The 5,478-nt window shown below is 43.2% G+C and overlaps 1 long non-coding RNA gene across 1 annotated transcript; it reads left to right on the forward strand.

Moving 5' to 3' along the window:
- The first annotated feature begins 938 nt into the window (after positions 1-938).
- LOC139034372 (uncharacterized) lies at positions 939-4,347 on the forward strand. The gene is made up of 3 exons (XR_011486826.1): positions 939-1,038; positions 1,287-1,395; positions 4,221-4,347. It is a non-coding gene; the product is annotated as an uncharacterized lncRNA (long non-coding RNA).
- The last annotated feature ends 1,131 nt before the right edge of the window (positions 4,348-5,478 follow it).

The raw sequence follows: 5,478 nt of genomic DNA on the forward strand, positions 1-5,478 counted from the left end.
CTGGAGAATGCCAGGGAAGGAGGAGCCTGGTGGGCTGCTATCTATGGGGTCACACAGAATTGGGCACAACTGAAGCAACGCAGCAGCAGCAGCAGAGATCTCTTCAAGAAAGTTGGAGATATCAAGGGAACATTTCATGCAAGGATGGGCACGATCAGGGAAACAGTAATGACCTAACAGAAGCAAAAGAGATTAAGAAAAGGTGGCAAGAATACACAGAACTGTAATAAAAGATCTCAATGATCCAGATAGCCATGAAGATGTGATTACTCTCCTAGAGCCAGATATCCTGGAGTGTGAAGTCAAGTGGGCCTTAGGAAGCACTATTACAAACAAAGCTAGTAGAGGTGAGTTAAAGAGGTGAGCTGGATATCTCATGGGGCAAGAATAGAAAATACTAAAATTCTCATGTATGTTATTTTTCTAAGTATTTTCATTTTCTCTTTTTAGTTTATGGTTATGAGACCTGTTGTATACCAATAAAATTATTCATATATGTAGTTAATAAATAATTGTGAATATATTAGTACTTAACCCATGACTTAACATTCTTTTATTAATACTAGTAGTGAACTAAGATCCTTAAAATATTAAGAATGTAAAGCATCTAAGTCAATATTACTCTGGTGCTCTCTGAGTCCTACATAGGAGCAGAAGTAAAAAGTAATGGACTTCCAGTTTTATTTTGTTGGACATGATCAGATGCCTCCAAAGTCCATGGCTGTCAGAGCTACAGTGCTCTCTTTTGTTAAAAATACTCACTGTGGTTTCATATATTCCACAGACACAGAGTCTACGTAGTTGATTGTAGACTTGGATGTTATCTGCATTTGTGCAGCTGATGGAAAGGTTTTTGATCCTTTTCCTTAAGTTGCTCTGCCCCTGGAGCTCAACTGTGGGTTTATCTCCACCTCTGCTTGTGGATCATCCACAGGAATCTGCTCCCAAGGCTGCCTTTGAAGACTTGGGTCTGCCCCAGTGAGGACAGGGAAGGAGGTGTTGTGGCTGCTTGGATCATGAGGACCCCAAACGTGACAGGTGCACAGGGAAGCTGGTGGCCATGGGTGCAATAGATGTAGCTCTATTAGGTGCCTTTTCTAGCTTTGGAAGCTAGCTCTCAAAGGGCAGCCCTGCCTGGGGTTCTTCTCTATTCAGCAGCTGGTGCCAGGGTGTGGGGAGAGAGAGGCAACAGTGGTGGCTAAACCCCCTGCATGTGACTCTGTGTCCACCTGGCTTCCCACCAAAGCCATTCCCCATTGTGGACTTCTTCCCTCTTGTTCCATCAGGCCACCTCCCTGCATTCAACAGCAGTTCTCATCCCAGGATTGCTCTCCAATCCCCACACTCTCACTTCCAGCTCCCGTGTGTACCAGTGGGTCCACGCCCCAGTCCCAGGTACGTAAGGCTGCATCAGGGATTGTCTTTGTGGTTCTCACTCTATTCAGACTGTCATGTATCAGTTGCTTCACCCCTCCTCTGACAGCCTCAAATGCTCTGTTTCTATCTCAATAAATTTCTCTGGATGTGGGAGTCTCTCCCCTGCTTCAGTTACCCCACTCCCAGGAACAGATCCAGTCCTGTGTGCTCTTCTCCTTCCCCTTTCTTTCTTTCATCCTACCCAGCCAGGCACATATCCATAAAATCTCCTCTGGTGGTCAAAGACTCCTACTATCATCTAGCTGGTATTTTGTGGGAAATGCTGCATCTGTAGATGTATTCCTGATGCCACCATAGAGAGATATGCACTCCATATCTAAGTACTCCTCTGCCATCTCGATCCTCAATCTAATACTTTTCTATGTATAGGAAGATGCGAGGGGGCTTCCCTGGTGGCACAGATGGTAAAGACTACACCTGCAATGCAGGAGACCTGCGTTCAATCCCTGGGTTGAGAAGATCCCCTGGAGAAGGAAATGGCAACCCACTCCAGTATTCTTGCCTGGATAATTAAATGGACAGAGGAGCCTGGCAGGCTACAGTCCATAAGGTCAAAAAGAGTCAGACATGACTGAGTGACTATCACTTCACAGGAAGATGCAAGAGTCTGGGCTTTTTGAATTATTTCTTTCATATGCATCTTAGTCATCTAGGGCCAGTATCCTGTTTATCTCCATCCTTAGTTCCTCTCAGTGTGCACCATCCTGATTGTCTGTGGAGGCTGATGACTTGGTAGCTGCAGCATCCTTTGTTTACTGAAATGCCAGGTGATATTTTTTATGTAAATTTCCCTCGAGAAATAGATGTTTGGATAGCTGCTGATGAGGAAGAGCTGACCCAAGATACAGAGCACACGGAGCTCAACTGGGAGCCTCCTCACCTGGGAGGAGCCTCAAGACAAGAGACTATCTTACAGAAGTAAACATGAGTAAAGGCCATCCCTGGGGAGGAGTCGAGATACACCTGCCTAGTGACAGACCAGGCCTGTGGGAATCTATGCAGCCTGGGGTGGAGAGTGAGAGGAAGAGCAAGAGAAGAAAGCAGAAGAGGGGGCATCTGGGATTGTAGCACAGGGCCAGCAAGCACCTGGGGAGACCAGGCTCACTGTCCCTTCTGTCTCCAGAACCAATACCCACCTTCCTGTCTAGGCTGTTCCTGGCACTGCACTGTTGTCCTCCTCAAACCAGAGGTGATCAGAGCTGTGGGTGGAGGAAGAAATGATGGAAGGAATGAAGAGGTGAATATGGAACAAGGAGAAGGTGGTCATGCTTCCTCACACATGCCTGTATGGCTGGATACCGGCCCCCACCATTTCTCCATTCCCATTTTGTTTCTGGTATTGTAGATCTTTTTCCCACGTAAAGGATAAAAATAAATAATCTAGAACCAAGTATAGTCAGGAGAAGAAGTTAAACCCTATGAGTGTTCATGTGTCAAACAGCTGTATCAGACCCAAAATATGTAATGGCTTAAAATGTGCAATGTTCTTTCTTGTTCACTTACTTGTTCATTCACTTTGGTCAACTGACTATACCAGTATTTACATAAATAAGTAAATTAACAAACTTGAATTACAATCTCTTTTTTTCCTAAACTGTTAGGACCATTCCAACCTGAAAACTGGTGAGGTTTACACTTCACTAATGCAAAGTAATAGGAATAATCTGCCTAACTGATAATGTATGATCAGTTTGGTTTTCTCTTTCAGTGGACAATGTGGTTCAACTGGGGCAATAATGAATGAGTTTGCCCAGACCTTGGTCCTGGGCCTGGTTTTTATCTACTGAGGTCTACACATGGGTTGAATTAAAAACAAAGGCAGGCCGCAAAGGGCTTGATATCAAGACCAGGATTTTACCTCTGCCCATCCTGAGGGGCTCTGTCACAGAAACTGCCTTTCTCATAACTTTCTCCCTCTGCTCAGTCTTTGACTCTATCCTTAACTGCCTTCTTCTCCTACTTCTGTCCCCTCATTTTTCTTCTCTCCTGTGGCAGTGAGGTCCCAAGATTGATTCACTTGAAAGGATTTAGGGGAGTGCCCTTTTAAGTCAGGTGTCACTTAGCTTTCCTTGGTCGAAGGGACTTTGAGATTTTTATTAAATCTCTAATTAATATCCACCACCACCATGCCCCCCGCTGCCCCCCACCCCCATAAAAGGCCACACTCAAGAATTCACACAGAATCTTAGAGGGTTCCTAACTCTGCTTGGGCTTCCCTGGTGGCTCAGACGGTAAAACGTCTGCCTGCAATGAGGGACACCTGGGTTCAATCCCTGGGTCAGGAAGATCCCCTGGAGAAGGAAATGGCAACCCACTCCATTACTCTTGCCTGGAAAATCCCATGGACAGAGGAGCCTGGTAGGCTACAGTCCATGGGGTCGCAAAGAGGCGGACGTGACTGAACGACTTCACTTTAACTTTTCAAATCTGCTTGAGCCATAGAACCCAGGAGACCTTGTGTGAGCTCATTTTCTCTTTTTCTCATATGATGGTGTGGACAAAGGATATCCCCTGTCATTTCAGTAAACAAAAGATGTTGGGATCTTAAAGCCATCAGCCAGGGCAGCTGCATCCTGACTGAAATTCAGTACGGAGAAAAACAGGATACTGGCCCTAGATGGTTAAGATGCATATCAGAGGAATGATTTCAATAAGCTCAGACTCTTGCATCTGCCCTTACATATAAAATAACTAAAGCTATTAACTTGATATATTTTAGTTTTTTGTGTGGTTAGTGGTAATTTTTAATGTTCAACTATAAGTTTCTGGATTTTGTGTTTTAGGAAAATATCCAGTATATCCTGGCTCCTCCCTAAATGATTTGGAACTGTTCCTCAAAGTTATCTGAGAGACTGTTTCCTGGTTACTAATCCTCAGTAAGGCCATCAAATAAAACATAATTTTCAACTATGGGACTACACAATTTTTATCCAGTCTACAAGGCAAACATTCCAAATTGTATCCTCAAAATTTCCAGAGACAAGAATGTTTTCATTTGCAAGTTATAAACAGCATCTGAGTAAATAAGAAGCAAATACAATGTACTTTAACTTCAGTGATTATTAAGAAACAGAAAATAAAAGTGGACTTGTGTTCATTCTACAGGAAGGAAATAACACAAGAATGAGTCCCTTGCATGCGGATGTACAGAGGAAAGAGGGACTGAGGGGGCCTAATTTAGATTCTTAATCTAAAAACTAACTCTAAAAAGATATATTTATGTTCATTATGGAAATTTAATTATGCACTAGACATTAAGCAAAGTCTTCCTCAGTGATCAATGCAAAGAAATAGAGGAAAACAATAGAATGGGGATGACTAGAGATCTCTTCAAGAAAATTAGAGATACCAAGGAAACTTTTCATGCAAAGATGGGCACAATAGACAGAAATGATATGGACCTAACAGAAGCAGAATGTATTAAGAAGAGGTGGCAAGAGTACACAGAAGAGCTGTACAAAAAAGATCCTCACGACCCAGATAATCACGATGATGTGATCACTCACCTAGAGCCAGACATCCTGGAATGCGAAATTAAGTGGGCCTTAGGAAGCATCACTAAAAACAAAGCTAGTGGAGGTGATGGAATCCCAGTTGAGCTATTTCAAATTCTAAAAGATGCTGCTGTTAAAGTGCTGCACTCAATATGCCAGCATATTTGGAAAACTCAGCGGTGGCCACAAGACTGGAAAAGATCAGTTTTCATTCCAAATCCAAAGAAAGGCAATGCCAAAGAATGCCCAGACTACCACACAATTGCACTCATCTCCCATACTAGCAAAGTAATGCTCAAAATTCTCCAAGTTCAACTGTACGTGAACTGTGAACTTCTAGATGTTCAAGCTGGATTTAGAAAAGGCAGAGGAACCAGAGATCAAATTACCAATACCCATTGGATCATTGAAAAAGCAAAAGAGTTCTAGAGGAACATCTACTTCTGCTTTATTAACTATGCCAAAGCCTTTGGCAGCATGGATCACAACAAACTGTGGAAATTCTTCAAGAGATGGGAATACCAGACCACCTCACCTGCCTTTTGTG

Source organism: Odocoileus virginianus, chromosome 3, assembly GCF_023699985.2.
Source record: "Odocoileus virginianus isolate 20LAN1187 ecotype Illinois chromosome 3, Ovbor_1.2, whole genome shotgun sequence".
Lineage (NCBI taxonomy): Eukaryota > Metazoa > Chordata > Mammalia > Artiodactyla > Cervidae > Odocoileus > Odocoileus virginianus.